A 13,020-nucleotide genomic window follows, 5' to 3' on the forward strand; every position below is an offset into this window, starting at 1 on the left:
GAGCTGAGATACTCTTAGGAGCATAGTAACAAGCTATAATAGAGTCTTGCTTAAATTTAAGGATTTTGTGTGAGTGGTAATTTGGTTGAGGAGGGAGATGGATTCTGAGGAGAGGTTCTGGAATGATGTGCTTTCGGTTGTCCAGCCCAGTTATTGAATCCATTACCAGCACAACATTTCAATCCCAATCTTGTTGGAGTCCAGGCAGCAACTATGCATAACAACACAGATCATAGCATGTTGTGCATAATAATAGAAAGGACAACTAATTTGGACACCCAAAAGTATACCAGTAATCAATCACAGAAAAGTCTGGGCACAGGTTCTGGGATGCGCCCAAGTATTTGAGTAGGCACTGAAATTCGTGTTCTCAAGTATCAGTATTATCCTACTTATACTATGTATTACTGTTTTTAAATGTGCTATCCACAAAATCAATTTTTAAATCAGATCATTTATTTGCATGCAGTCTTAGTAGACACATGAAAAATGTTGCATCATTCTCCAAATCACAGCACTAACTGAGTGTTGTGCCCAGTATTATACAGGGTGTCTGGGCTACACGTATACAAAAACATTTGTTTATAATTCAGTTTCTATTAAGGCTTATAGGTTTACTCACCAAACATTGTACACAGGAGCTCAAACATTTTTATGTATGATGGTACAGTTCAATGTGGGCACTGTTTGTAGCTTTACAGTTATCGAAATGGTGCTCCACTTCTCGTCACATGGTCATAAGCACGACAGGTGTTATGGACTCTAATGCGATGCACATCTCTTGACTCAAATCTAACATGTCTCAAACCCTTGCTCTGTAAACAATGTCTGTGATAAACCCCCAGTGGAGTCAGATTGGGCGTCCAAGGGGGCCAGGCAATGGAAACCGCCCTTCCCTTCTGATCAACACTTATGGAATGTCTCATGGGGAAATGTGATAACATCTCCTTGATAGTGGGGGGCATCATCTTACTGGAATATGATGTCAGGAGACATCTGTGGCACTACATAGTTCACCAACATGTGAAGACAGGTGTGCCCTGTAACTGGCGCACATGCACCATGCAACTCAGTGCTGATTACATCTAGGAGAGTGTCTCTGTCAATTTCATATTTACCCAACAACATTAAGTGTCAAGTTCTTTCATTATATGAATTTGTTTGTGTATACATGTAGCCTATACACCCTGTACATCCATTTATTCTTCAGTATTAGAAAGAGGTTAACCCATGTAGTTCTTATTTATTTTAACAATGTAGGAAAAGACAGATTGCTACTTGCTGTAGAAGACACATCAAGCTGCAGACAGGCACAATTAAAAGACACTCACATATATATTTTGGCCACAGCCTTCGTCAGTAAAAGAGGGACACACACACACACACACACAAACATGCACCCTCACACACACACAACTGCCATCTCAGGCCAGAATGCAACATCATGTGGGATGCAAGCAGCAATCCGGAGGGGCCAGGAAGGGGAAGGAGAATTATACCTGTCTCAACCTATACTGCCAATACTGTCCCCACATCCAACTGTTTCAACCCATTCTGTCCTATCATCTCCTCCCCATTCTCATCTCCTATCCTGTTTACCTGCAGCTCTCTGCCAACACATCCACCTGTTTTTCCCTGCTCCTCTCCTTTTTTGTCCCCATCTCCCTGCCCCACAACCTCCTGACACTAAACCAGTTGGCAGTCTAGTCCCTACACAATCCACTAGACAGTGTTCATCTCTCTCCCCACACATACACTACATCCCTTCCCATTCCCCTTCTCCAGATTGGTGCTTGCATCCCACGTGATGTTGCATTCCGGCCCAAGATGCTGGAGATAGCGGTCATGTGTGCATGAGGTGTGCTTGCCTGCTTGTGTGTGTGTGTGAGTGTGTGTGTGTGTGTGTGTCCCTCTTTTACTGATGAAGGCTGTGGCTGAAAGCTATGTGAGTGTCTTTTAACTGTGCCTGTCTGCAAATTGATGAGTCTTCTTTACGATAAGTAGCAATCTTGTCTTTTCCAACATTGTTGATGTTCCTCACTGGAGTTCCCTCTGTTTGATTTTATTTATTATAAAAATGTAGCTCCCTGGTCAGCAATAAATTCAAATCTGAATACAAATATTACTTTTTGTCATGGGAGAATGATCTGATAAAAAAATCTGGATGGTTGTGTGGTTGCAATGGGCTTCTAGCAAAAAGGCGTGTGCCCTTCTCCTTTACTGAGACTAAACTCAGAGAGAGAAACATGAGAGGAGGAATATAAAGGGGAAAAATGTTTGTATGAAATCTGAAAAAAATGTTGCAAGATGAAATTATCTGCGTACCAAGTTTGTTAATTGAACAGAAACATGAACATATTAACATAATAAAATATCTGTTGATGAATTTCATCTTGCTGATTGTGAAAGCAAAGCAAAAGATTGCATTTCCTTAGGCCTCACTCAAGATTTTTTTTTAAGTTATAAAATACAAAAACAATGTCAGAATGATGACAGATGTACATGATGTTCAGTGCAATGCCCTATGCAATTTAGATTTCATTATTCCTCCATTACGTCATAATGAAGGATATTAAAAATACATATTGTATGAGAAAAGTATTCAACATCAAAGATTTACAGCAACATACAATTATTTTCATCAATGAACTAGCATACCTAAAAATTTGGAAAAATAACCTGTCAACTGCCAAAATGGAATTATTCATCCAGAAACATCATCAACACAAAACAACTCAGATTAACATCAATCTTCATGAGAAAAAATGACAGTAGCCTAAGATATATGGGAGGAAAGGGCAGGTTAAAGTGGATGAACAGTCATTAAGAGTCTTAGCTTCTCATGAAAAACTCTCCAGGTCCAATAATACATAATTAATTTTGTTAGCTGTTCTAACACATTGTCCACAATCCCTGGCATTCTCGGCATACTAATTGGTAAGTGAATCTCTCATTTGCCTTATCCTCATATTTAACATTCATATATAGATTTTGGACTAGAGAGTATCTAGATAATAATCATCTTCCATCATATAATTTCTGAACAATTATTGGAATCAATTTTGGGAAAAAGAACCATAATTTGTACAAATCTAATTGCAGGTTCACATCGGTCTTTATGTATAGGTTTACATGCAAAGACATACATTAACACTTACATAAAATTTCTACATGTTTACTATTATGTGCTAGGAGGAACTACATCATGTGGCAATACTAAAAGTGATTCTTTATTAGCAAACAAAGCTCAGTTTTTGGAAAAGATTTCAAGTAAGGCACTATACTATTTGTTCTCAGTTAAGAAACATCTTGAAACTTACAAGTAGCCCAATCTTCCATGGCTGTTGGAAAAGAAAATATATTGTATAAGTAAATAAACACTGAGGCTGCTGTTAATTCTAAAATTATTATTTTTAAAAATGTTACAACAGCACAGGCCAGATGAAAGGGCAATGGCATATATAAACCAATGAGAGAATAGTATCAAGATAAAAATACACAACTCTATCAAAAAGTTTTAAATTAATTGTTAATATGCATAAAATTAAATAACACAAACAATGTTAACAATATTTTGGGCCAATTGCTTTGTCATCTTCAGTGTTTTAAATAGCCAGTTACTTCATTTCATTGAATCTGTACATGGTTTAAGTAGTGATATTATTTACTTTCATGCCACTTTACTGTAAATGAAACACACTGATGATATTTTCTATCTTGTGTTTCTCTCAAAATAGTGTAATATTGACAAACAGATCAAAACTGAAAGTAATCCGAGAAGGAATTGATTACATTATCAGCATATAATCTTCACTAATTTAAGAAAGCAATGAAGAAATAAATTACAGTTACAGTGAATAAAGTAAACAATATAACTTATGAGTCCAGAAACAAACTTTACATAGGACATGACACATTTTTCAGCTGCAAAATCATACTAATGAATCAAACATATTAACTTCCCATCATGTTATTCACTGCTTCCTGTGCACTGTAGCTTTCTCAATTCAGCATCCTTACCAAAATATCTATAAATTCAATTCTACTTTGTATCCAAATATGAAATGCAGCTCATTATCAAGTTTAAATCATGTTTTCCTACAGTCATGTTTAAATCAACATTAATAAAATATAAAAATGAAGATAAGAATACAAAATACGATGCACCAGACTCTCATGAATAGAACAAAATGGCTCAAAGAATCCTTGCAAGAGGAAAACAAACAATATTTCTAGCTAAAAATAAAAGGTACCTATGATGATGAATATGAACGTGATCATGATCTCGGAAACCATTCAGAAGCTAGAAAAAAGTGAACTCCACTTGAGAGAACTTCAAAGGACAAGAACAGGAAATGGAACAGAACAGAATAACATCAGAGACTTCAATCAAACCCTCAAGTCAAAGCTCCAAGGCTGTTCTGCTTTAAGCGTGATCTCAGGAAATTAATCTGAACAACAAACGTAATTGTGACCATGCAGCCAAATATTTCAAACCACTTACAGAGAAGAGGGATGGGACAATGGGCTCATCTAGTTGTGCAGGATACTTCCCAGTCAGCATTTGGTAAACTAGTCTCCATACCAGATAAAGGCAAACATAAAAAATGCCTAAAAGATAACACATCTGGCAAAGACTAAATCATTGCATAGATTCTTAGATAGGCTGGTGACAAAGTACTAGCACAGTCAAAAACTCTTTCAACAGATTTGGCACACAGAGAAGACTCCAGCTGCTTGGAGCAATGCAGTTATTCACCTGTTACACAAGAAAGATGACAAAAGAAATGTCAACAGCTACAGAGGCATACCACTTTTTTCAGTCACATACAAGATACTCTCCAAAGCATTATAGAATATAATACAAAATATTGAGAAAACTGATAATTTTGTTTCCCTCTCTGTTGCATGAATATACAATTTTCACTACAGTGATTACCAGTTTCGTGCTGGCACACCTATTCTTAAACCACACATTGTTATTAACTTAATTAGCCATAAAAATGGTGCCAAAAGGCATGAATAGCCTTTTACAGAATGTCAAACTGTGAGCAACAAGAACTCCCATTGATAATATAGCTTTTCTTATGTGTCTACCATTATACCTGAACCTACATTGTTCAATGAGAGTACTTGTTGCTCACAGTTTGAAGTTTTATACAGAAGCTATTTGTGCTTTTTGGCACCATGCTGTATGACATGGTTAATAACAAGGTGTGAAGTTTGAGAATGGGAGTGTCAGCCTGAAACCGGTACACAGCAAAAATTGTGTATTGATGCAGCTGAGATGGACAAAAGAAAAGAAATTATTAAATTTCCTCAGTATCATACAGTTGAGTACCTACCATACTGAAGAAACACGCCTTGAATAAGCACGAACAAAGAGAGAGTCACACAGATAGTTCAACAACTAGTAGAGGATCAAGCAGAATTCAGGAAAGGATGGTCACATGCATATCACTTCTTCACTATTAATGCCTTAAACAAAACCAAAATGCCAGCAGGGAAAAAAGAGATGATTGCAAAATCTGTTGATTTTAAGAAGACTGCAGAGACTTTGACACACTCGTAAGTAATGGAGGCATTTGGAATAGACACAACAGTACTTATATAACAACCATTAACAAACACGCAAATCTGAACTATTTGCAAGCAAAATAAGAATAAGACTAGGAGATGCCATCTCACTAATTCTGTTTAATTGTATCCAGGAGAAGGTAATGCAAGAATTACAGATAGAAATGAGCCAACAACGTATCCGCAATGGAAACATATTGGGCTGTCAACAGATTGATCTTAACTCAAATGTCTTGCTTTTGCAAATGACCTAGTATTTTTCACACAAAACTTCGACACTTCAATAACAAAAAAATGTTACAGTCTCAAAGAAACAGCACAGAACACAAGATCACAACTTTCACTCATAACTTCAGAGGGTACATCAATGTAAGTGCAAAATATGACAATGTTATGAAAAGGATAGTTGCTGCTCACCACATAGAGGAGATGCTGAGTAGCAGGTAGGCAAAGGCAAGGATTCTGTGTGGTGGTGGGAGGGAGTTTTTGAGGGTGGGGTAAATATAGCTGGTCTGCAAGGCAGGGCTTGTCAGCTATGAAGGGATGCGGGTGGGGGGGGGTGGGTGTTTGGAGGTTGTTGTAGAGGTGGTGGATAGTGGTAGCCCAAGGTGGAAATAGGAAGTGAATTAATATGGTGGAGATTTTTTCTGGAGGGCAAGTGTTTCAGTGTGTGACGTGGGATCCAGAAATTTGGGATTGCACAGCAGGAGAATTTTATGGATGGAGAGGAGGTATTGGAATGAGGTCTTGGCCTGACTGACATGGCTTTGCAGGACTATGTTGGTGAGGGTTAAGGGCTGGTGGAATATGAACAGATGGAGATCACTGCGGAAGATGGGGTTGCAGCCAGGACTAACCTTACAAGCTAACTTTACACCCGCAGAGACAGCCACAATCCACCACCTAAAAACTGATCCCAACCTTATAATCCTACTAGCTGACAAAGGCTCCACTGCTGTTGTTTTGAACCACAAGGATTATCTGGCAGAACGACTCCGCCAGTTGTCAGATTCATCCACCTACAAATTATGCCACAGTGGCCCCATTCCAGAAATCCAGCAGGATCTCCAGCCTCTCCTCAAATCCCTAGGCCCATCCCAGAACCTCCCCTCTGACTCCATCTCTCTCCTCACCCCCATCACTCCTCGCACTCAAATTTTTACATGCCTCCTAAAGAGCAAAAAAGCCAACCACCCAAGATGCCCCATTTTGGCCAGTTACTGTGCCCCCACTGAGAGAATCTCTGCTTTTGTAGACCAACACTTTCAGACTATTATTTCAGCCTATTACCCACAACTTGCCCTCCTATATAAAAGATACCGACCATATCTTCCACCAACTCTCCAGAGTTCATGTTCCTTTACCACATGGTGCCCTGCTTGTCACTAATCATCCCACCTCCCTTTCCACTTACATCCCAAATGTCCATGGCCTTCCATATTGAACACTACCTTTACCAATGCCCGATAGATTCCAAACCTACAACCTCCTTCCTAGTTGCCATGACCAACCATATCCTCACCAAAAATTACTTCTGTCCTGAAGGTGTCACCTGCAAGTAAATCTGGAGTATGACTATAGGCACTCACATGGCACCATCCTATGCCAACCTATTCATGGGCCATCTAGAGAAAAGCTTTCTAACCATCCAGAATCCCAAACCCTTCACCTGGTTCAGATTCATTGACATCTTCGTGATCTGGATTGAGGGTGACGACACCCTATCCACATTCCTCCCAAACCTCAACACCTTCTTCCCCGTTTGCTTTAACTGATCCTCCTCAACCCAACAAGCCACCTTCCTCGATGTTGACCTCCACCTCTGTCTATATCAAACCTACCAACCACAAGCAATACCTCAACTTTGACAGCTACCATCCAATTCCATACCATAAAGTCCCTACCATACAGCCTAGCCACCCTTGGCTGTCATATCTGTAGTGACGAGCAGTCCTCTAAATATACCACAAGCCTCACTGAGGCCTTCACAGACCATAATTACGTTTCCAAAATTGTGCCTTATCTCTACAGTCACCCCATCACCTTCCAAAATCCTGCTGCCTGGCCACAATGGAGGATTGCCCTCATAACTTAGTACTACCCAGAACTGGAACAACTGAATCTTACTGTCCGGTTTCGACTACCTATCATCCTGCCCTGAAATGAGGAATGTCCTACCCACTACTCTTCCCACCCCTCCCGCAGTGGTATTCTGCCACTCTCCACATCTACACAATATCCTTGTCCATCCTACACAGCCCCTCTTTCCACTCTTTTTTCTCATGGCTTATATCCCTGCAATAGACCTAGATGCCAGATCTGTCGTATACATCCTCCAACCACCACGTGGTGCAGTCTGGTCACAAGCATCACCTATCCCATCAAGGGCAGGGCTACCTGTGAAACCAGTCATGTGATCTACAACCTACACTGCATCCACTGTGCACCGTTCTATGTGGGTATGACAATTAACAAGCTGTCTGCCCACATAAATGCCCACCGACAAACTGTGGCAGCCAGTGCCATATGTATCCTTCCCACCAACACCAATTTTTCAGAATTGCACAAGTGGAAACTCTCCCTACAATATATCCTGCTTTCTCGTAACCCTCCTGACCTCAACTTTCATTAGTCATTATCCTTCACCTATCTATCCCCTTTCCTGTTCCCAGTCAAGCACTACACAGCCCTCTACTCCACCAATGCACCAACAGTCTTCTTAATTCTCTCCATTTCCACTGCCCCCCCCCCCCCCACTCCACCCCTGTCTAACCTTCCCACTGCACCTAGCTGCACTACCCTCTCCCCACCTCATCCCTGTATGCTCCCATGAGCAATAGTTTACAGCCCCCCACTCGTACCCTGCTATCCCTTCTCCTCCTCCTCCTCCTCATGCCACCCTCCTCTGTACTCCCACCATCCGATTTGCTACTCCCATTGTGCGCTGCTGCTTGCAGTCTGGGCTTGGCAGCCAGAGACTAAGGTAATAAGTGAGTGAGTTGCATTTGCAACTACCCTTTCCATAACACTGACATTATTTTAAGCTGAATGTTCCATTGTTAGGTGCAAAACATGTGACATACACAGCGAAGACAATATATGGTGGCAACAAGAAAACACAGAGGTTGACGTACCTACTGGAGAGTTTCACCACAACAAACCCACAGCCCTACCTTATCACACTACATTTACATACTACAGTATCTTCATTGAAACTATATTGGTCCATGCACGATATCAACATGTTCCAAAAAACCACAAGCAGATGGTACACATGGTAAGGGAATCAGTCATGTCCTTTTCAAGGGGACAATCCCAACATATGCCATAATCAAATTATAGAAACCTTGGGAAATCTGCATCGAAATGAAGGTTAAAACCCCAGCCTCTTGAATGCATATCCAGTATCTTACAACTGTGCCATCTTGCTTGGAAGATGTTTTGGCACTCTACTGAACTGTAAAGGCACCACCAATCCTTAGTTTCATGAACTGCACACCTCTGGTTATGCAAATACAAATAGCTGACCTGATCGGAGTAGAGAGCTGGATCAGGTAAATTCAGTGTATAAATGATAAAAGCATGACAGCATGATCAATTCTGAGCGTAAATTATCTTACAATTCATTTCACAACCATCTTGAGAAGTTTCCAGTTCCAGGCTGGGTCTTTTTGGAACATATGCCTCGCCATCTAGTCCTATTTTCCAGCATCTTCCTGTATTCACTCTGGGCCAGTCCTCACCTCTCTTTTCAACACACTCCTCCACACCTTTCAGCCATCTATCCCTTGGTATTCCTCTTTGTTGTTTCCTTCGCATCTCCATTTCATGTATGTTCTTGTGAATCTTCTTGTTTTCCATTCTCCTGAAGTTGCATACTATCTTAGCCTTGATGTTTCTATCCAGATCTTCAAGGGATCATCTAAGAATTGGAATTGGACAGGGATTTTGAACAGCTACCTATGCGTGAGTTAACTTCCTGTGCCTGAGTAGTGTTCTCTCTCTTTGGATAACACGGTATGCCAAGAGATTGAGGAAATACAGAACTTCTCAAAACATAAAGTATGTCACATACTTTGGGATGAAACATTTCCCCAGGCTTCCAAGATCACCATGTAAAAAATGTACTTTGTACCTGATGGAAACACGTGAACATGTAGGCTTCCACTGCTTGTGTCAATCTCGTCACTAGCAGATTGGAGGCAACAACAATTATTTCACTAGTTACGAGTCATATCAAAGCAACAGAAGTGAAGTTCCTCTGTTATTGTCTAAAAAAGAAATTGGTAAATAAAAAAAGAAGATGTCTGTTAACAGTTGGACAAGGAAAAAAGTCTGCGAGAAAGCCTTGAAGTAAGCCAAGTACAGTCACATGAAGAGAACAGCCATCACAGGACTCCTTAAATATACTTTGATTGAAATTCTGTTGAGAAAATGCCAAAAGGAAGACCTTATGATGGTTGTAGAAGCAGGTCTTCAAGAGTCTAAAAGCTATAGATGCCAGCTGGCAACAAACATATGAAAAGAACTGCTGATGGACAAAGATTTATGATAAGAGATTCATCCAGCCTGCTAGGCTGTAGAAATTATGGTGATGATTGCAAGATGATAATGTGAGAACTATTGGTAATGGATCTTGCAACATCTTTTACTTCTACACAATCAGTTCTTCAGAGTAATTCAAGCATCAGTATTGTACATGCTTTGCGTTGTCCAACATTGTGAAGCAATTATAACAGGATGTATAAGCAGACAAGGGGGAAAAAATCCAGGTTTTTCCCCAGATCTCCCAGTTAAAAACACACTTTCTCCTGGGTGAAAATACACTTTTTTCGTATTAAGTGACAGTATACTTTCCCGTTGAACCGTAAAACTTATCAATCCTTTGAATGGTTAAGGTTTTATAAACTGGCGTAGAACTTCGCGGAGTTTTACAAAATGAACTCCAGAAAAAAAATTAAAAAATGCGTTTTGGAAAGATCCAACATGGAAGTTGCATATTTTCATATTACAAAAGTATATAGTCGAATTCCACCAAACACTGAACGTTAGTTTCTGAAGTATCAAAATCGAGATTGGGATGTGCTTTTGAAAGCCAGTTATAGCTCATGTCACATGATTCTGCCAGTCGATGGTAGCAGATATTTGTCATGTTTACATGGGGCTCCCTAAACCAGATTTTGTAAACCGATTTTCCAATACTGCTTCTGGGTGGTCGTGTAAACATTTCAAAATCGATTCTGGAAATCCACTTCTGGTTGCCAGTTTTCAAATTCTGCAAATAATTTTTGCTCCCTTGCAAATGCAGTTGGTATCAAAACGTGCTTGGGCTGTAAGGTTTCGTCTTGTTTTTAAAAATTTTTGGCTAATGCTGATGGAGTGGATTTTTTAAAGTAGTTGCCGAAATTTTATTTTCGTCTTTCGGAACATGCGTCACAAGTAAACATAGTGACTCAGAGCATAGGATACATGATGTAGTCAGCCTATAGCAACATCACTGTCAAGTAGCAAGAGCACACAAATAGGAAAAGTTAATAGTTTAAATTAATCTACATAGCGTAGCTACAAGGAAAGCTAAGCTTACACATCTAATATCTGTCATTTTTGCTTGTGTTACACTTCGATACATCACACAAATGTGAAAGTAAAATTTTAAGCAATGCCATAAATGTCTGGTCTTCTGGGCTCAAAATTCTTCTAAGTGGCTGGCCCTCCCAGTGTTAAGCTTTAAATGAAAATCAAACACTCTGTGATTTAAGAAATTCAAAGCAGTTCGCATGTGTAACATAATTCACATTGCGTAAAATAAATTATACTTTGGAAGTAACACTTTCAAACCACCAATTGCATATTTTCCCGCGACCCATTACAATTCATTTCAGCAGTTGTCAGAGAGCACCAGAAAATAGTGTTACCATGTGTGTGCAGCTACAGTGATGTAGGTAGCCCATATGTTCGTAAGTATAAAGCATTAAGAAATCTCACATTATGTCATAAATGAAACAGGACATCAGAGGATACTCCAAGAGCATCAGAATTTCGTAAACCACACTAAAATGCATGATTCAGCTTAAAGAGCACATTTGTATGTCCAAATTCACACAGAAGTAGGTCCCAAGCTGATACTAAACTTTTCAGTGTGGTTTTCCAGATGCAAATTATCTTGGAGTATCAGTACTGTTATTATCTCATGTTTAGTTCTTTATTATGGCATAATGCCATATGTCCCAGATGATAAAAACATGCACTTGAAATCGCACAAACTGTTGACACTAGCCAATACTGTTTCAAATAAATTGGCTGCCTCTATGGAAAAGATTAATTAAAGCCAATTTTTTTAGCAAATCAACAAAAATAACTCCACTGTTCTGCAAGGCAATTAATGCCTGACTGCAAAAAACCTGGAAATAAAATGAAATCAGAAAACTGAAACTAACAACATATTTTAGCCTTCTATGAATGTATCTTAATTCACTTTATAGATCCCGGCCACAGAAATATATTTTGTTTTCATTTGATTTGAGAGCTGTAAACAAAGAGGAAACAGCAAAACCACCAAATGCAAACACGGTTCACGGGGAGATGACTCCTCACTCTATTACAACTCAGACTGCTTTGCGATGTGCAAATCTGGCAGCTTGGACACGCCAGAAAAATTTTTTGGTTAGCATCTGGCGGCTTGTTGCTATTGCTCATACAGCTAAGAACTGCACTTCAAGCAGCCAGATGCAGGAGAAAGTGCTGCTCATATGCAACAGTACTGCACATATGCATAAGCCCACTGGTAACTGCTTAAATGAACCTAATGTAAACAGTTGTGACGTCACGCTCATCGGAAGCAGTTTGTTGTTATGAAGTATTATATAGTCTTTGTCCTAAAGCCTTTTACACATTTTGCTGTTAGCAGACATTTGTGTGTGCACTGTGTTTTGTTGTTATAAATAGTGCATTTCCTTTGCAACTTAAGTTTTATTCAAAGGACGTTGTGCTGAAGGTTGGAAATGAAAAATGCATCCATCCAACAGGAATTCGTGTGGCAAGAATAACCAATGATATTGCATAATGTATATCACAGTCTTTTGTTTTCTTATTTCACCAGACTCTAGCCATAATGTTAGCCACAGACGGAATCTTTTGCAGGCATGAAGATCAGTTATGGATCATGATAGATAGGAGCTCCAGACTGACAAAACTATTCCAACAAGATCACTGGGTGATTGTTTATTACTGAAGACACACTTGTTCCATCATCAAGATGTGTTCTAGTCAACAGTGATGACACTCAGTTTAACACTGAAGATATAGTCAAGTGCAAAAAAAAAAAAAAAAAAAAAAAAATACTAAGCCTCAAAATAGAAATCCATATGGCAGCAATGATCATAACTATCACCAACAGACAACAAGAGTGCTGAGTCATTAATTGCTATGAACAGCCACAGCCCA

General features: G+C 39.4%; 1 protein-coding gene across 1 annotated transcript in view; it reads right to left on the reverse strand.

Moving 5' to 3' along the window:
• The window catches only part of LOC126249469 (protein sidekick), a 452,637-nt gene that overhangs the window by 13,051 nt on the left and 426,566 nt on the right, over positions 1-13,020 (reverse strand). The window lies entirely within an intron of this gene.

This window comes from Schistocerca nitens, chromosome 1 (assembly GCF_023898315.1).
Source record: "Schistocerca nitens isolate TAMUIC-IGC-003100 chromosome 1, iqSchNite1.1, whole genome shotgun sequence".
NCBI classification, from domain to species: domain Eukaryota; kingdom Metazoa; phylum Arthropoda; class Insecta; order Orthoptera; family Acrididae; genus Schistocerca; species Schistocerca nitens.